Source organism: Chroicocephalus ridibundus, chromosome 15 (genome assembly GCF_963924245.1).
Source record: "Chroicocephalus ridibundus chromosome 15, bChrRid1.1, whole genome shotgun sequence".
Lineage (NCBI taxonomy): Eukaryota > Metazoa > Chordata > Aves > Charadriiformes > Laridae > Chroicocephalus > Chroicocephalus ridibundus.
The window spans coordinates 2256137-2276580 of record NC_086298.1 but is presented as its reverse complement, the minus strand read 5'-3'; the positions used below and the strand labels follow the sequence as shown (position 1 = coordinate 2276580).

The 20444-nt window shown below is 50.6% G+C and overlaps 1 protein-coding gene across 5 annotated transcripts in view; it reads right to left on the bottom strand.

Moving 5' to 3' along the window:
* The window catches only part of LOC134523637 (discoidin domain-containing receptor 2-like), a 61664-nt gene extending 45586 nt beyond the window's left edge, over window positions 1-16078 (bottom strand). The window contains exon 1 of one of the 5 annotated variants that reach the window (XM_063352749.1): window positions 15900-16078. The gene's annotated coding sequence lies outside the window, so the exon portion shown is untranslated. Of the gene's footprint in view, window positions 1-11196; window positions 11217-15690; window positions 15812-15899 lie in introns of those variants that run through there. The other 4 variants (XM_063352742.1, XM_063352745.1, XM_063352748.1 and 1 more) reach the window with 4 other exon arrangements.
* Between the last annotated feature and the right edge of the window lie 4366 nt (window positions 16079-20444).

Below are 20444 nucleotides of genomic sequence, written 5' to 3'. Positions count from 1 at the left end.
GGAAAATACAAGACTCAATAGCAGAACATGGCACTTGGGGGGAGATAATTGCTAGGTGACATTGCTAGGTGACATTGCTAGGGCTCCATGGGATGACATTCCTAAGGCTCCATGGTGGCAAGACATGCAGGACCGCAGCAGATGGAGCCACAGGAGGCACTGACATGCCCATGGGTGCCAGCAGGCCATGTGCACCCTGGGGAGACCATCCACACATGCCGGTAAGGCACCACCACAGGGCTGCAAAACCGCTCCTTGGTTGCACGGCCCTGCAAAGCCCTTCCACCTCCAGCACCAGCTGCCACACTGCCCACGGCCACGTTCTGCTGCAGAGCTACTGCTGTGGCCGCTAGAGACACCTAGAGCGGGGCAGCCAGCAGTAGGCTGGGGCCACACTCACCTGGGTGACAAGGCCACCAGGATTTGGGAGGAACACCACCTGGGGTCACCAGTATAAAGCCCCAGCTAGGTGAGCAGCAGCAAGGAACACAACAGTAGAAGGAGACTGAAGAGCAGAACTTTGCTGACCATCGTGCTGGGAAACACAGGTGCTGTCCTGCCTCCTGCAAGGACGCTGCTCAGCAAGGAAAGCACTGCCTTGTCCTGTTCAGACACCCCAGTGCGGGTAAGTGTCCCCCTGGGGCCAGCAGCGCAGGGCTACAACAGTAGGGCTGAGGTGGGAAGTGGATGCCAGTGTTGTACGGGGGTGACACTCACGGGGACTCTACCGACGGAATCTGAGAAGTGGGGACAGCAGCCATTCAGCCTGTTTTTCAAAGACTCCCCTATGCTACACCAGCCTCAAGCAGGAATCACAGCAAAGCATCAACAGAAGCAGCAGCAGGTATTTTGGGGTATTCAAAAGAGAAAAAGGAAGCAGGCACGAACCACACTGTGCCCCCACTGGAAAACACAAATATGAGCCGTAAGACCATATATGCACTCAGATGCCACCTTGCTCCCAATCTTCCTCCCTGCCTCCTTACCCCCCCCATCTCAGCCACAAAACCCTCCTCTTTACTGAGAGCAGAAAACTATTTACTTTCTTCCCCTCTTTGGGTACTTTTTCATGTTCAAGTGTGTTCATCAGCTCAGAGGGATGCGACAATCCCTAAGGCTCATACATTGTTACTGATTCAGATCACACACGTACAAGGCACTCTCCTGCCAAAATAAGGATGCCTGCCCTTCAACATAATGGTGCGCAGGGACCAAGCTTGATACAGGGGAAGTTGGGACCAAAACAATTCCCTCTGTGGCAGAAGGTACCTCTGGACATCCCAGAACAGGGAGGACCATCAGTAAAATCATCAAAGCAGATGCACATCACAGAAGTAACACCAAGGGTCTAGAGAAAGCTCCCCATTCCCCCGCAGCACCAGGAAGAGCAACGGCCCAACTTGCAAACAGATTTGAGAAGCTCCTTTCCCCAGGGAAGGACGGTGCCGTGGAGGCACAAAGCACTGCTAGAAAACTGCTGATCTTGCAGTTAGACTCACTGCTGCCTTCAGCACTTCGACACAGAAATAGGGTCTCTGCTGGGTGCCCTCTGAAATGTAACTTGATCCCGCGGTATACATTCGCTAATCAATCTAGGGATAAAGCAAAGCAGAAAACAGTCCTTTTTTCACTGGAATGAGCCCAAATATGCACAATAACAGATCCCACTCAGAGCTATTACAAACTAAAGTACTTCAGAGAGTTTTGCATCTCGCATTGCAGAGGGAGCATACTTCTGCAATCGCATCATCGGTTCTCAAATTGTGTATTTGAGAGACTTCCTAATGACCTCATAGCAGCACATGTGACCAGTAAGTCATCTTCTCAAAGGACTAGAAATAACATCAACAGACCCTGTTTTGGTTTTGCACAGAACAGCTTTCTGCAGCACAAGCAGGTTTCCAAACGGCGAGGGAACAGAACCAGCTCAGGCCAGGGCTGGCATTTTTATCGTTTCTTCAACAGGCTGTGTTTGGCTTTGGAAAAAGATCAGTCCAATTAACAGATGAAGACCCATTAGCAGATACTAAATTCCATATACAAATTTAGACACAAAAGCTTGTTTATCCCGATGCAGGACAATCTGGCTGGTTTTAAGGCATCTATATGATATCATGAATCCCAGAAGTATTTCAAAAGCATTCTAAGAAGAGATAAGAGGTGGTCTCACAAAAGTGAAAATAATGCCTTGAAAAGGTCTCAACATTTAAAAGCAGGGTTGTTTGTTTTTTGGTTGTTTTTTTTTTTTTTCTTCCAGTGCTTAAAAATAACCCGCTATGTTGAGCAGCAAAGCAGAAATTTGAAATTCCTGGGTGATGAACTGGTGGGCCGTTAGCACTGAAATCAGGAAGTTGCCTTTTGCTGTCCCAGAGCCTCTGCGCGACCAGGTGCCACTGGGAGAAATAAATGAACAAATACCAAGGAGCATGTTGATGCTAAGGTGAAGCCAACCAGACAGACAGAAACAGCTAAAGACAGACTGATGGCCTTGAACATCTGAGCGGATCCCTCCTCTGTCCTGAGCACAAATTTCTTGTAGAAAAAAAGATACATAATCACACTGTAGAAATGAATGTCAAGAGAGACATACACCAGACCTGGGTCTTGTGGCCGGAGAGCTGCCACAGTTACTAACAGTGATAGAGGCACATACATCCAAGTAAGAATGAGGAAAACACTAATTAGAATACCACCGAAAAGCTTTCTCTGACAGGCCCCTCCTGTAACAAGCAGCACAACAGGCTGCTCCAAGCAATATTGCCAGACCACCAGTCCCTCTACAGCAGCTCTGCTCCGTGGTCCTTTTATCTATATCCTTGCCCTCCAATCGCCCACCCACAGCAGGGCCTCTGTGTGCCTTTATCTGAGAATGCCACAGCAGGGCTCAGTGACCCCAGTAACCACCAGTGTCTCAGACAGGATCAGGACCTCACCTGAGCAGTCTGCAGCTAAGCAGGGACAAAGGATTTGAAGAGCATGGGACAGTCCCACTAAGGAGCCTGGACCTGTACACATTCAAGCTTTTTTATTCTTTCAGTGAGAGGCTGTGAAAGCCAGCTCCTGCCTCCACCTTTCCAGGAACTTTTGATGCAACACAGAAGCCAGCTGTAAAAGTGCTTTGTTTACACCCTACAGCCCACTTCTGTCCTTACACCTTCACTCCCACCCTACCCCAGCCAAAACAACCGCTCAGACTAGCTCTGCCAGTATCATCCTTCCACTGCAAGGAAATCCACTTCCAGCTGTAAACCTGGGAAAAGAGGGAAGCAAGGCAGAGCTTGGCACAGTGGGGAGGGCACATTTGGGACATGTGTGTGACATCCTCCAAGAAATACTGACCCTTACATAAAAATGCTGACTAGAGCTGTAGTGCAGGATAACAGAAGGCTCAGAGACAACATGACAGGGCACGCGGTGACACATACAGACACCTGATGTGGGACAGACCCTCCCCAAGCAGCGTAAGGCACAAGGGGAGCACTCACCTTCCACCACACACCTCCCACTCCCCTGCCGAGGAAGCCTTTCCTGCTCTGAAGAAAGATGACAAGAGTCCTCAAGAGGGCAAACATCACAGCAGTACAGTGTCTCCTTTGCCCCTCAGTGACATCCTAAATCACTAAAACAAGCACAGCCTGCACTCCAGCCATGGGACAGAGACATCCTCATGCCCCCAGCAGATAAAGTTCCCCGGCTGAGCCAAGCTCCTTGTTTCTCAGTGCATAGGCAGCTGCTCAGCAAAGCCCTGTCCGGCTGGGACACGGGAACAGAGGAGGCCTCAGCACCGCTTTGCCACCACGGCTCCCTCACCCAGGGACGAGAATGGCTGGGAAGGTTGTAATGGAGGAACAACTCTTCCCCAGCCCCTGAAATCTCACTCAGAGCTTTAATACTACCAGAAAAGATCCAAACAGCAGCAGCATCTCATTTGGCCTGTCCTTTAAACAATAGTTCCCAGCTGCTACATCGTGGGCTGCCTTAAAGATGGGGATGAGATGTAGAGAGAAAGAAAGTAGTACTTATACCCCCAGGACAGAACAAGTGGAGCGAGAACAATTTAGCTTTAGTCGTTGTAATGACAAAGCCCCAGTGAACATGTCACCCAGCCGAGGAATGAACTCCTGGCACAGAGCAGTGCTCAGCAAAGACACACTTGTAAACACTCTCCCTGGCCATCTTTGCTGACGCAACTGTGAGAAAGGGGCAGAGAAAAGCATTATCTGCAAACAGACATCCCTCCCTATCCCTGGACACTGGGACCAGCCCAAGCATGACGTCTCCAGCCTTGCTCTTGTCTGCACAATGAGCCAAGGACCCACTGATGTCCTGCTACAGCAAGTGCTGCAGATGAGAACCCACCCCAAGGAAGGGCTCAACTCCCACAAGCCTCTGCTCTGGGCTTTTGACATCTAATCCCTACAAGCAGTTGATACATTTCAGCAGGCACAAGGCCTCTTTCAAAGCTGACCTTTCTTCTTGAAGCACTCGACAGTATCTAATGTTCCGAGTGTTGTCCTCCACATGTTCCTCCCCCACCACTGCAGCGGGCCAGCATTTCCAGCCCTCCATCCCTGTAGTGAGGAAGGAAGGTGGCGTAAGGAGAGCTCTGACAGCAGAGCCGCACAGGTCCCAGGATTGCTGGGGACAAGCCCTGCTACCTCACCTGCAGCGATACATCTCCAAGCCTGTTCATCTCTCCCAGAAGTTTCCCAAGTGAATCTGTGTTGGGCATGTTTCACCTCAAAAACTACAAGCTGTGGGGACATGAGAAGACCAATGTCTGAATATTCATTCCAAATCCCGCTCAGAGAGAAGCAAATCAGCTTCCTTCACTGGAGATTTTATTCCAGAGACACAGAGAACATGAGCAGAAAGCCAAAGCAAACCACAAGCACTGGCTATAAGCTTCAGCAAGGAGGAGCAGCACGTGGGAACGAAGAGACTGGGCACCAGCCATTTGCTTCCCCAGCAAGCGACACCGAATGGGCAGAGCTCAGCTTGTGGCAGTGATGCCGTTACAGCTCCTCCGCCTGCAGTGCACAAAGACAGACCCTTGCAAAAATAAGCAGTGCATGGAAGAACTGGTAGGAAAACAAGAGCTGTCAGCCAGAGTCATCCTCTCGCAGACATCCCTGAATCCCCGTACAGCTGTTGCTCCAGGACCCTCCGGCCACACAGTCCCAAACCTGACCTCTGCACTTTTGGCCCAAGCTAGCACCCAGAGAGCAGCTGACAAGAGTAATCACCACATTTCTGCGATTCCTCAGCAAGGACTACCATGTTCAAATAGCACGAAGACTGCAGAAACCCATGCTCCCAGCCCTTTTCGCTGTCTCTGGTATGGAAACAAATGGCAGGAGGGTGCTCTTGGGTGTGCAGTTCTGACGGGTGGGGTACCAAAGGGCCCCTCCACACAGTTTGAGCAAGAACTCCTAACCTGCCCAAGGACACTGCTGCTCACTCCACGCCACTGGGATCATCTGACCCAGCAGGTGGTTTGCACTGCAACAGGAACACAACACGAATCTCCAGCACAGAAGGCAGTGCCAAGCAAGATCACGACCAGCCCACAAGAGCTCTCATTTTTAGTGCCGATGAAGCACGCAAACCATTCCTGAATCTTCCCGTTATACGAGGGGATGCCGAGTCCAGGGATGCAGCCAGATGTCAGTCTAGCAGCAACAAGGCCTTGGCTGGGGAAGCTTCCACCTCCTCAGCAGCTCCTTGCATCTCAGCCATTTCCCTTCCAAGCAAGGCCTCCTGGCCTAAGCAAGCATAAGGGTGTTGCAATCTGCAGCTTTGTCTGAAGAAATCCAGCCCAGCCCAGACGCAGCAGCAGGCCTCTGGTCTGGCCTGACTACGTGCCATTCACGGACACCCACCGCGTCCAGAAGCTTGTGGCATTTCTGAAGGCAAGTTTACTTCTCAGATGTAGAGAGCTGTTCTGCTCCCATTAGCGCTCAGGACCACGGTAGGCAGCTTAGATGTGCACTCCAACAGGCACGCTCATCTTATGACCCCGTATTTTTTCTGAAAAAAATTGCGGCAGACTCTGGGGAAAACCCTCTCCTCCCATTGCGAGGGGCTGAGGAGGGTAGATAAAAGGCAACTGCATGCCTTGTGTATGTGTGGCCTCAGCCTGGGCGCACAGCTGGCCGACACCGAGCCCACACTCAGCCTCGGGGCGAGGGATGCTTGCAGTGCTCATCCCGCGCCTCCCAACAAGCCGAGCTCCTATCTGGGCAAACGCCATGGCTAATACCGAGGGGAGAACCCACATGTGCTCATTCCAACAACAGGACACGTCCTACAAGCGCTGCTTCACCTGTAATACCCCGTGCAAACATGAGAAAACCACTTTAACAGGATCCCTGCCTTTTCCTGCAGAAACAGCACTAGGGTCTGCTCATATTTCCCATACTAGCACGGAAAAGACAGAAGGATTCAGATACATTACACATTACATTATTAGCCCTACTGGGACATTTCCTAACAGTTCACTTAAATGTTTTTAAGCCTGCAGGATGAGGTAATTCAAACCTAAATGCATAACCTACACTATAAGGTGGTTCACTAGGTACAGCTCTCAAGCAAAAGCAAACAAAAGCTGATCCGGCATGGTACACTGCTCCATCCCTGGACGTTTTCAAGACTTGGCTAGACAAAGCCACGGCTGAGGCGATCACATGCTGGAGACAGTCCCACTTCAGGCAGGAGGTCAGCCTGAAGACCTCCAGATGTCCCTTCCAACCAGTATTTCCATCATTCTGCGATAGCAAATGAGAAGAGGCAGAGTAATTATTGCCAACAGTTTTATGAAAGACTCACATCAAGTTTCTCTGAAGAGATCTTTCTAGATTATATGAAAAGCTTGGCTAACAAAGATGTCGGCACTGACACAATCAGGGCTAATTCTGTACTGGCAAGGATACTGGAGTACCAGTAACGTGCCTTGATGTATTGCACAGGTCTCAAACAGGGTCAGTACACTGTGTCAGACTGTCCTTGCACAAATTAACACCTGCCATAAGAGATTTCTTTTTAGCATTCAACTTCAGCTGTGTGTTCAAATACAAAAGCTTGCAATAATTCCAAGAACACAGGTTAAAAGCAAGACAGCCAATAGCTCTCAAGATGTTAGAAACAACTAGAAAAATCATTTCCCACTGAAAGTGTTTACTCTAGGGAGGTCCCAGAAGCACTGCTGCTACTTGGTGTCCTTCCAGTGCTGGGATGATGCCAAAAAATGCCGTCGCAGAGACTGAACCACATCTTCTCACTGGTGGGTTCAGTCCTCGGGAAAAAGGCAGCGTGTCTACATGAGGTGTTCTGCCTCCAGTGTGATGGGGAAGCAGAAAAGAGTCTTTCCGGCCACCAGAGAGACTGCCGTCAGTGCCGTTCCTCCCAGCTATACGCCCATGGTGCCACCAGGACTGACCCATGGGATCTCAACATGGCACTGGCCAGCAAAGCTCATTTTCTCAGGGTAAAGCCCCACCCAGGTGGCCCCAAAACATGAAAGAAAAATATAAGATCGCTACTAGCTAAACACATAGACGGCATCAAACTGATGGAAAGAGGAAGGATACTTTGGGAATTTGGGTTATTTGAATAATACCCATCACAATCCAGACAAATGCAAAACACATGCACTTAAAAGCAAAGTCCATGAGATTAATTTACAGCGTTGGGACCCTTGTCCAGGGAAACAGTGAGGGAGCTCACTGCATGGCTAGCTCTGCTAGTCTGACTTGTTCTCTTCAGCAGCTGAATCATAGCGCACATGGCCAACACCTCATCCCAGACAATAACATGGCGTTGGAGGCTCTGCTGCACATGTTCTCACAAGCACCCCCAGCTCAGCTCCACTATAAATGTAGAAATGAAAGATAAACATTCCCGGAAGATCACATTACCCAGCATGAAGATGTGACAGCTTGTCAAGAACAGAAGAAACAGCCTTGAGCTTAGTCAAAAGCACTCATCATAGGCTGACATTTTCATACTGGAGAATACTAGTACTGCAGCTATTTCTGCTACAGGTTTGGTGGTTTGGGGTTGGTTGTTGGTTTTTTTGTTGTTTTTTTTTTTTTTTTCACTTTTTGACAGGCAGAAGCAAACGAGCACAAGTGAAATAACACAGCAGTAATACAGACGGACAACAAAACTTGATGCTAATTTAGCTTTCCATAAGAAGGCAACATGAATGCCTGATACCACTACCAAATGATACGTGCAACAAAAACATGCCCAGACTCTCATCCTTCAAGGGAAAAGAGCTGCAAATGCAGCGTGCTCTGCAGGCTCTGTCTCTGTATTTGCCCGTTCTTCAGCAGCTCTTCATTATTGATGGGTGGGACTTTTTTTACACCTTAAATGCTATTCCCAGAGAAACTGAACTAACTTCTCATTTTCACTGCATAAATTCATCTGGTTGGAAGAAAATACCCCGCCCTATTCTTCTGGCCTCCAAATTGCAGCTGGCAGACTCAGGACCTACGACAGTCCTGGGGAAGAAACACAACTGTTTACTTTGTTTGTCTGTCCCTCCTCTTGTCCTCTGGCCCTCTCCTCCATCCCCCACGGCACATATGAGCTGATCGTCTCCCTACTGTCTCCTGACAGGAGCTGACTTGTTTCAGGTTCATCAGGCACCGGAGCTCCGCACTGCAGAGCTCTGCAGACAGATTTGGGCACAGTACCCAAGCATCAAGAAAGGAAAGTCAAATCAGGTCAGGAGAGCATCATCCATGCTGGGAGCCCTTCCAAGCAAACACCCAGAGAGCTGCTGCATTAGGAGCGGACAGGCCCCAAATCCAAATTTTGGAACAACTCCACCCAGTTTAATTCCTTGCTCATGCATTCTGCAAGCATTAGTTCTGAGTGGGCTGGTGTTTTAACAGCTCCATACTTGAAGCTTCATGGACAAAACAAGGTTTAGGCAGCACTCTTCAGGGTACAGATCATCACCTCCCATGTGTACGCACTGCTCGACGCAGCCAGTGGCCCCGGAATGATCATCAGCCAGTCTCCAGGTGGACAGACAGCCCGTCAGCAGACCCAGCAGGATCCCATCCAGGAGCAGCACAACGTACAAAATGGTTGAGCTGCTACAAAAAAATATACAACCTCACTACAATGAGTCAGGGCAAAAAGTATTTTACCAGTCCTTGTCATTAAAAGAAGGATCCTGTGGTTATTAGCCAGTGAGTAAGGGCACAGAACCAAAGCAACTTATGTTTACAACTATTTTATCTCAGGAATAAAATAATATGACAAAGAAAGTAGATATTTTAACTTGCATTGTACTAGACACTCACAGGGATGCCAAAGTTTGACAAGCCTGCATATAGGTGATTTTCACTTTCATGTGCCTGACTTTCCACCTCTATAAAACGCCTGTGTGAAGTTATGCATTGGAAAGAGCTTCTGATGAAGTCCCATGGAGCAGACACGCGTAAGTGACAGGCAGCATAGAGACAGGGGAAAAATCACCAGCAAGCTCACAGGAGTGACCCACAGAAGAAGCCACCCCTACAGGCAGAAGAATGTTGATGTGGAGTGATAGGAGAATTTAATGCATTTTGCTTTATACATTCCTGTCTTCAAGTTACATAAAATGTTGGCAGATTTCAGGTTTGGGATGTGAAATTTTCCCTGCCCACCCTGACTCCAATTTTTTTTTTTTTTTTTTTTTTTAAAAGAGAGATTGGGAACAAGTGGCTCCTATTTCCATAATCAATATTAGTGAAACTCCCCACCACACCCCAAATCTATTTTTGCATAACTAATGCCTTTTTGATTTGGAACACATAATTTTAGGCACAAAGAGACCCTGGCACCCGAAAGGTGTCTTTCCACCTTGCCTGTGAGAACAGGTTGTACTTTAAAGCTACTGGCAACAAAACCTTTTAGCTTGCTCCCCCTATGCTGGGAACACCACCCAATGTCACCTTTGAATAGCTTTGCTTAATTTTCAACATTCTTAAATGATGGCTGTGATTATTTTGGAAGAAGCAGCCTTTCTATTAAGGACACCTTAACCCACTTGCCATGGAAGGAAATGGAGAACAGCATCCCTTTTGAGAAGGGCTAGAGATTGGGATCTTTCCTCTGCAGCAGAACATTAACATCAAGCCTTCCCCGCTCAGAATGTTCTCATGCATTAACAGCAAAAGCATCATCAATTCTACATAAATTCCTTCGCTGAAGCCAGCAGAAAAACGTCTGTGGAATTAAGGCAGATGAGAGCCTTTCCTTGCTTGGGCTTATCCCAACACCACACACACTAAAGAGAGAAACAGAGCTAAGCAAAGATGAAATACTTCCTTGCTATCTCCTGTTGCTGTCCAAGCAACAGGACCCAGCACTTGAAAGCATCCCTTGGTATTCTTTATATTCAGAAAGCTCTTCTTGGAGCACAAAGCTGCCCTGAAGACAGATGCTTTCACAGTCTCTAGTGTTTTGTATGTGCCATGAGGACACTGGGCATGTGACTTGTGTGTTAAAACTTTCTGGCTCACCAGTTTAAGTTCAGATTCTTTCCCTGCAAAACACACTGCATGATCTCATCTGCAAGCAATCAGCCTGAGAAATCAGCTTGTTAAAGGAAGCTTCTAGGAAAGGAGAGATGTCTCTGGAGAATTTGGGGGCCTATATAATTTTAACCAGTTTGTTAAGCCCCAGCTGCTCTTCTCCCCATTGGGGTCATACAACCAAGAAACCATTTCTCCTCCCACACAACTCCAGACAGCAGAACAGTTTGCCAACACCTAACTGGAGCATCACGTTTTCATTCTCCACAGTCTGAAAGCACTCACATTTTCATGCAAACTCATTTTAAGTAGGCGCTGGAAGAGTGCAAGAACAAACTCAGAGCTACAAGTCAAGTAGCATCATCCGGAAAAGCAATCCATTAAACATGCAACAGTGGTGACCTGAATGCATCCAGAAAAGCAATCCCTTAAACGTGCAATGGTGGTGACCTGAATGCCTAGGACAGAATATTTTCTTCATTTCTGGATATGTATTTCAGCATTTCCCCGCAATTATCACTTGGACTCTAGACATGCACCCAAAGAGAGGACTAACCAGTACAGTGGGAGCTCTGAAGAGGAGTAAGGGAACAGGTAATAAGCTCCCTGGAAAGCCAGCTCTACCCTGAGATTGCTTAAAGTGATGGAACAGAATTTTTACCTAAATTCCTGGTGATGCCGCAGGAGCATCCAGAAGCCCTACACTCCTCCCCGTGCTACTTCCCCACAAGGCAACATCTTTTTCTTCCTGCTGAAAGCCTTGGGGAAGCACGAGCACAGCAAAGAGTGTAAGAAATGAAAAGCAGCGTTTCATTCCCAGATCACGCTCTCAGTTTGTCTTTGCAGGGCCAGCTGCACCTGGTTCCTTTACAAGGAGCACTGTGGGGAGCAGAACAAGCAGAGCCACTCTTGTGCCCACAAATTGGGTCACATCTGCCTCCCCTGAGGCTTACGAAGAAGGACCACCACTCTCGCACCCCAAACGGGAGGAGGGGAAGATAAGATCCCAATCCTGCCTTTCTTCACATTCTCCCAAGAAAGCTGTCCCACCGTGCCTCAGCTGCTCCCAGCAGCATCTCCCAGGCAACCCTTTCTCAGCTGCCCCTAGTTGCTCATTCAAGTACTTTGAAAGACGCTGCTTAAAATTCTTGCACAGAAATCACTGTTCAGTGTTCAACACAGCATACAGAAAGTAGGGGGAAGAAAAAAAAAAAGGCAAAATAAAAGCTAGCCTGTCTCTGACAAAAGAGATCAGGCAGACTGACCCCTTGGCTCTTCCCAGCCATGGATTATTCCCAGTGAAGTGATTATTCACCACTTCCAACACCTATTTTCAGTTCAACTTCCAAAGTAACTGTTAGGAAACAAACAGAAGGAATCAGAGATCAGAGTAGAAAGGCAACACACATTTATCACCATGAGAGCAGAGACCAAGTTAACTGCACGGGGTTCTCCCTCAGTTTGTCTCTTAACTAAAGCTACTTATTACTTTTTTAAAAGATTACCTACACCTCAACCCACAGCTCTCGAAACCACTATGAGAATCACTACGAGGGACTTTGCCCTGTACAATGCAGGATGACGGAGTCATGTTGAAACTGTTTTGGTCAACAGTGACACCTTCTAGCTCCAAATGCGACTCTGAACCTCACAGCAATTAGAAATATTGCCCTAAAGAAACATTTTGCTCTCTGCTCTGCAAACACTCAGGCTAAACAAAGTGCTATGACAAAAGAGACTCCTTCAAGCTTTTTACTCCCTAGCCACGTTCCTAATTTTACAAGACTAAGAGCAGACACCCCCCCAAACATATGTCAGTAAAATCAAGGTACAGGACAACCGCCCCCAAATCCCTGGGAAACTACATCTCAGAAAATTCAAAGCATAAAAGGGGGACAATATTGAAGGGCTCAGCTGTTACCTCCGATGGTGCAGCTTCTCAACCAAATCATGAAGGGGAAGAAGAAAAAGGAGACTTTCCAGCTCAAGTTCCAACTCCTTTTTAAAAATCAGTTTATAACCACTAAAATAAACACAGTAAGAACAACTGTGCAGTAACTGGGAACCTGCAAAAACAGCTGCAGTCTAAGAGCAACTCAGGCAATGTCTGGCAAACACCAGCAGATACAAACGGCGCAAGGGGATGGCAGGACATTTGGGGAATGAAACAGTGAATTTCCCCCACGGGCTCAAGTTGATCCAGCCAGGGTGTGCCGGGCAGAAGCAGCTATTCTCTCTGAACTGTTTACCACTGCAGTGAGCATTTGCTCCCTGTTAGATCTGCCTCTCTCCTAAATTCCCCTCTCCTCCTGGATGCCCAGGCCTCTCCCATGCCCCAAACAGCTCCGCGCTGTCTCAGCCCAGCCGAAAGCACCCCAGTGCACTCAGCTTGCCCCAGGGAGAGTTTCAGAGTGCAGCCGCACCATTCCCCAGGTACATCACCTGGGTGGGCAGGTCTGCTCTCTGCGCTGGTCTCCCATCGGTAGGGATGCTAGGCTGTTACTCTGTTACCCAAAAGCCTTCTCACGGGACATTGCTGGTCCCTCCAGGACACAGACTCTGACTGCAGCCACGCTCCCCAGGAAACAACCACCTCGAAGGGAAGGGCAGGAAACCCTGCAGAGCATTCCAGGGCCCCAGTTCTTGAATATTTCAACCGTTTAGAAGTCAGTCTAGGACATCTTCAGGAGAACAGCAGCAACCAGCAATTACATCAGATGGTGCAGAACTTCAGCAGCAAGTAGCACCTCTGAAGAAAAGCCACCCAGAGTCCTGCTGCCATTTCACCTTTGGATTCCAGCCGAGATAACATCCCAGCATTTGGACAGTCAGGAGACTTTCTGCCACTTTCTCCTCAGGACTATTTAGAACTGGAAGACCCAAATCTCCACTCAGTGCTATCCAAAGAGCTACCTCAAGCCTCAGTAGACAGCTTTGAACATCCTCCTTCACTGCAAAGTTGACAGTTTTCAATTACATCCATTTCTAGTTGTTCTTGGCTCTCCCTCCCTCACCACAGACCTGTGCCCTCCACAGCCAGGCTTGTCACTGCGCACAAAAACCAAATTCAGTAAAGATGCAACAAATAATATCTTCCTGAACAGTGAATTGAATGAGAAAGATGAAAGTTCCTGGGATAGGCAAGGAGCCAGCTCTGGGGGAAGAAGCAGGTCACCTGGGCAATTCACAGGGGAGGAAGAGGACAGGGAGCCTCGGGGCCTGGCATGGACCACTCCTGAATGTTTAAGGTGCTGCAATTTTCAAACTGTAGCCTACAACCATCAGAAGGTCACAGATCACTTGCTGGCAGCTAAAGAAAGCTCACGTGCCCCGACATCTGCCCAGGGGACACGCACACACGTGGGTAATAGATTTCGGTCTTCTTAAAACACAATTACTTTCCTCAATTATACACCAGAGGCCAGAACCCGCAGGGTGAGCAAGCCACGAGAGGCATGGTGGGTAATTCACAAAGAGCTTCTCTTGATTTCGACAGCCCACATTACCCAGACAATCAACTAAACGGACATTGGAGCCTTTCTAATTTTACGGTCCACAGAGAGAAGGCAGGAACGGCTGATGGAAGAGCAGCAAGGCCTCTCTGCCCACACACGCCACTACTTCTGGCTCCACAACTACAGAATCGCTGCTACATTTTTTTTAAAAGAACTTTTTTTTTTTTTTCAATGGAGTCAGTTGAAGAGGAAAAGAAGAGCTCGGCATTTTTAAACTGAAGTGTTTCAAAGTGTTGGTTTATCTTTCAACCTCAAAGGAAGAGAAATATAAGTGAAACAAAAATCTCAGTCACTCCCTCGTAACATTTTTCCCTTCCTGCCTCCAACAAAGCAAAGAACCCTGAGCTCCACTTGATCACTTTTTCTTTTCTTTCTTCTTCCCCTTTTGCTTACAGGATTCCACTAGAGACACTGGCATGAAATAGTCCCAGATTCTGATATTTTATCTTTTCCCAATTCCCACCCCACACACACATTAAAGAACATTTAGAAGCTAGACTGGCCAAAGAAACAGAAAGCGAGTGGATCCAGCACAAAAAGGAATAAAGGGAAAAGCACCAACAAACAAGAAATTGAAATACTGAGTATAAACCAGAAAAAGCCAAAATAAAAGTTTAAAAGCAAAGTTTTCCCACAGCGGTCTGCTTAAGAAAAAACAACTGAAAGCTCTTTCTTTCATAAAGGGAAAAAAACCCCAAGCAAATGAAACCATCAGCCACCACAAGAGTCTAACTCTCAAGCTTGTGAGGAAAAAGCGGATTCAGGACAGGACCGTAGCTGACACTGCCGTTCCACCTGGCAGCAGGGCAGCTTACTCCCTCCTGCCTGCTTACTCCTACCTCGCGCAGCCCCAGCAGCTGCTGGTGTGGCCACAAAGGACCGGCCCGAAACCTGATCCAGCTGCAGGAAAGAAAAAGAACACCAAAAAGGCCCGGTGTGTTTGCAGCTGGCAGCAATCCCTGCCCTGGGTCGGTGCCTGGCCCCTGTGACCGAGGTGCCAGCAGCTGGGCAGGGATAACCTGCGCGGCACTGAAAAGGCAAAACCCAGCATCACCTTCTACCTGCGGAGAAATCCCTGCGTGAGGGGAACAGTGCGGGAGCCTGCTCCAGACGATAGCAGGGAAAAGGCCTAACAAAGAAAGTAAACCCCGTCAGGACTGCTGGCAGCGCTAATTAAAAATATGTCCCACTGCACATTACTGCCTTAAAACTCTGAGCTGGACAGGGTGCTGGGCCATCTTGTCTAGACCACGCTTTTGCCAAGAAAGGCTGGACAAGATGATCCTTGAGGTCCCTTCCAACCTGGTGTTCTAGGAGTGATTCTATGATTAAAACACTGAACTGTCCAGAACAGCATTTCAACAACCCTACGGGCTCTTGCACACACGAGTGAGTAAACCCGAGCGTTGCAACTCGCGGCGGTGAGCGCAGCCACGGGCGGAGCGGGGTGCCCCGCTTTGGGGGACGCTCCCCAGCCCTATCCCTCCTTCGCCGAGCGGCCCCTGCCCACCCCGGGCCGCAGGAGCCGGGGGCGGCCCGGCCGCAGGGGCTAGCGGCGCCTAGGCCCCAGGGACCCCACCGAGCCCCCCTCGCTCTGTCTCCGACCCGCCCGGGAAGGCCGAAAGCCCCGCCGGGGTTACCGAAAGGCGGCTCCGACCTCCTCCCGCACCTGCGCCCGCCCGCGGCGGCCGAGCGCCGGGCACAACCGCGGCGGCCCCGCCGCCCCCGGCCCCGCCGCGCCGCCGGCCGGGCCCGCGGGCACCCGGCGGGGCGGGGCCGCCGCCCCGGGCAGCGCCTCCCCCGGTGGCGGTGGCGAGCGGGGTGGGGCCGAGCAAGTCGCCGCGCTTACCTGAGGGACCGAGCGGCAGCGGCGGGCGCGGGCGGGCGCGCTGCATCACGGCCCCCTTCCGGCCGCCGGGCGGGCGAGGGCGGGGGCGGCCGCGGCCTCGCCGCTCTTAAAGCGACAGCTCCGGGGCGGCAGGGGGACGGGGGCGGTGGGGCGCGGCGCTGCCGGCCGCGCTGCGGGGAGGCCGCCGCTGCGGGGCCCGCCGGGCGGCGTCGCTATGGCAACGCGGCGCGGAGGGTGGGAGGCGCGGCTCCCCGGCGCTGGGCCGGGCCGAGCGGCCTGTGCCAGCGCCAGAGCCGTGTCCCCGGTGTGCATCAGGGCCCCTCCATGTCCCCTGCGTGCCTCAGGGCGCTGCTGTGTCCCTCTGTGATCAGGGCTGAGTCATGTACCTGTGTCCCTCGTGTGCCTCAGAGCCCCGCCATGTCCCCTGTGTGCCTCAGGGCACTGCTATGTCCCTCTGTGCTCAGGGCTGGGTCATGTTCCCGTGCCCCCTCTGTGCCTCAGGGCACTACGTCTCTGTGTGCCTCAGGGCCCCGCCATGTCCCTGAGTTCCCTGTGTGCCTCGGCCTGTACCCCCCACATGCCCTAGGGCCCCACCATGTCCCTCTGTGCTCAGGGCTGTCATGTTCTTGTGTCCCCCTGGTACCACAGGGCCCCACCATGTTCCCAGGTGACCCCACATGCTTCAGGGCGGTGCTGTGTCCCCATGTCCCCTGGCGTACCTCATGGCCCTGCCACATTCCCAGGTTACCTCACACACCTCAGGGCCCCGCCATGTCCCTGTGTGCTCCGGGCTGAGCCGTGTCCCCATGTGCCTCACCACCCCGCCGTGTCCTCATGTCCCACAGGGCCCCGCCTTGTTCCCAGGTGACCCCACGTCTCTCAGGGCCGTGCTGTGTCCCCATGTCCCCTGGTGTACCTCGTGGCCCTGCCACGTTCCCGGGTTACCTTCACGTACCTCAAAGCCCTGCGTGTCCCCCTGATCCGCCCTGTACCTCAGGCTGCCACCATGTTCCAGGGCCACCACTGCCCACTCCATGCTCCCCATTTACGGCCACCTACCCCAGGACCCTGCCACGTCCCCTAGGGTACCATTACGGTGCCAGTGGGTCCCTCCCCGCCACCCCCAGCACCGTCCCAGAGCCAGTGCCCGTGCAGTGTGGCCGCAATGGCACTCGCCGTTGTTGGGCTGCCAGCCGGCACGTGATGGTGGGGGCCTTCAAGGATGCATGGAGGTGCAGTTACAACACCCTGTCCCACAACATGCCTCTTTTTAACAAACTTGACATCGTTTCAGCTACTTTTTAGGATGATGTCAATGAAGACAGGCCCTTCCCCCGGGCTGTCCAGACACATGGCCACAAACAAGCCTGAGAACATGAAGGCAAGTGAGAAACTGTCCTGAGCAGGAGGAAGGAAAGGAAGGAAAACTCTGGTTAACAGGGAAAGGTGTGCTCAGAGAAGATTTTTAATACACCAGGTGAATACATAGCCAAAACACTACACTAACGACCAGCTGGATAGAGCTACACAGTCTCTGGGTGTAAAGCAGATGGATGTTTTGAAGACATGGCTTAGGGGCAAGTAATGGTGAAGGACACTGCTTTGCTCCAGGAGGCAGAAACAATAAGTCTTAGGGTAATCCCGTGGTCCTTCTAATCAAACTTTCTGTAAAGAATTTTCACTCATATTTTGCACTGAGAAGGAACACAAATCAGTTTTCAATTTCATGTCTTCGAGCTCTGTTGAGTGGCTCTTTAATGTTGTGAGGCAAGGAGAGGCACAGACCCTGGTACGTCTTCACTAGATTGCTCATTGATTTATTGATTTCTTATAATTTCCCCTGATTTTTGTCTTCTTTCTAAGGCTTACGTACAGTAATTTTTTCAGGCTCCCCTTTTTCAGACATCCAGTTGTGCAATGGACTGGTGCAGCACGTAATATCTAGGTGAGGCAGTGCAGCGAAAAAACATTTCAATATTTTCTCCATTACGTTCCTGAGACGCCATCAGTCCAACAGATGGGTTTAGAGTGAGCCAGAGGGTGAATAATGTGCCTAATGAAAGCAGCTGTGTTTATAATTCCCATGGCACGCCTCCGCAGGGAGCAGCGTCAATGCCCCTTGTGTCACAGTGAGTAGAGGACATGTTGGTTCTTACATTTAGTGGAGGGTCGAAAAGCTGCTGCAGAGCTTTCTTTGCTAGAGACGTTATGGACAGCCTTCTGGAGACATTCCAAACCCGCCTGGACGCGTTCCTGTGCAACCTGCTCTAGGTGACCCTGCTCTGGCAGGGGGGTTGGACTAGATGATCTCCAGAGGTCCCTTCCAACACTATGATTCTACGATTCTATGATTCTATGATTCTTTCAGCTCCTTGAGAAAAAATACTGACCAGCTCTGTGTCTGCTCTGCATGAGCATGGGGGTCAAAAGGGTGTTCACGTTCTAGGATCAGGGAAATATGGCAAGAGGTTCCCCTTTAGGAGCATCTTTGGAGGGCTGCATCTCACAGTGTGCCTGGTCCTGGAGGACACATCTATAGTACTAAATTAAGCAGCTTCCTGGGACACTGCTGGGTACAGGAATGTGATCATGGGTAATGACATACTGCCAGAACAGTCCCTGGCCCGGATTTGGGGTGGTGCATCCGTCACGCTCCCCAGGGACCATTCCCAGACACGGAACATGGAGGGAAGGTCTCAGGGGCTGCTCCCAGCACACATCTGGATGCTGTTTGCCAAGAGATTTTACCAGTGGGGAGGTGTCCTGGAGCAAGGGACTCTGTGCCCAGCAGCAGGGCTGGGGGACTCTGAGCAGCAGGAAGGGTGGGCTGAGATGACCCAAGGAAACTTGGATAAGGAAAGAGGTTGGAAGGAGGGGTGGTATGGGGAAACAAGGGGCTGGGGCTGTAGCATGGACCTGGAAGGCTCTGGAGTGGACAGGGCAGGGAACTGGGAGCTCTAGGAGAAGAGTCGAGACATAGGATCTGGCCCAGGGACTTCAGGTGAGGGTGGAGGCCTCTGGGGAAATAAAGATGGGGTGCGAGGGACTCCCCTGCATAAAAGGCAGCTACTAGCAGGAGCCATAAGCCCTGCGCGGGATGGGAAATGCAAGCGCAGGGCTGGGTCCTGGCATGTCCCAGCTACAGAGCCTGTCTGGATACGCTGCTCTGCCAACCACAGTGCAGTGCAGACATATTATCCCTCCGGCGCACCACAGGGCTCCCAAAGCCATCCCGCCATGCTGCCTCGTCCCCCACGAGCTCAGCTGGACCTGGTGCACGTATCTCTAACCGGCCTGGGAGTAGCTACAGCAGGACTGGGCGAGGGTCGGCTGCGCAACAGCACTCACAGCACCATGCTGAGAGCAGGGACGTGCGCTCCTAGCACTGTCCTTCACTCCTGCCTGCGGCCAGAGCTGGTCCCGTCCACCTTACACCCTGCCAAAGGCAGCTGTTGCAGCAAACGGGAATGTAACAGGCAGGAGTAGGGGCTGACCACTACATAAAACCGCTAGACCATGCAAGAGACCTATTGCCACGGTCCTTTTTATATTTAGCTCATTCAAGCCACCAGGTCTGAAAAGAATTTTCTGTGGTTGCGTTGGTTTAGGCTGTCAATGTCTGGCTTGGGTGTTGGTTGATGGTGGTCTCTGTTACATCTGCATTACCATATACCTCAGCTCGCTGTCCTGCGCCATACGGAACAATAAAACTTCTCACCTGTAACACTCAATGGGATTTTTTTATATTGAAGTCATGTCTGTATATATTTTGCTGGGTTCTGCCCCAGCATGCTAGTTTATTTTGATAGATTTGCTCTCCTACCACATCAGCTCTCTGCAAGGTACCGACAGCATCCTTAGCAATTTCTTGTGTATGCGCCATTGCGGCGTCATATTTGGGTGTCTGAAACACTGCAGGCACTGCCTTCTGGGTCCTGCTCACATTCTGTCTCTGCTGCCCTCTCGTGATGCCTTTGGGATATGCTGGGCTTTGGGAAAGTCCTCGATCGCCAAGCTTACCATCAACTCTGAAAGAGTTCAGCACCAACACCACCGTTGTTGAAAGCTCTTTTTATTATCAACGATCTTTACAATTCCAGAATTGTACAAAACTCCACATTCAGTTATTCCTTGTGATCGCATGTCTTTCCCTGCCCACACGAGGCATGTAGAGCCCTTCTGAAGTGCTCATCCTTGACCACCACTCCCAGAAGTCGTGTCCCAGCTGCTCCTGACTCCAGACAGCTCCTCGTCTGCACACAGACAGATTGCTCTTTTTTTTTTTTTTTTTTTTTTTTTTTTCCCCTGTAGAAATTAAGTAGCTAAATTCTGTTAGCGATTCAGCTTTTTTGGCTACATTTTTTTTCGAGATAAGCAGGTCTCTGTAATTGCCGTGAGCTGCACCTCCCTGCTCTTCTCTGTTGCGGCCTGCAGTGCTGCACTTGGCTTTCCCACACCTCTTCTGCAATCACTGCATCTGCGATCCAGCTTCCTTCCATCCCTGGGTCACATGCAGCTGCTCTAGGTCATTACGAAACGTTTGAG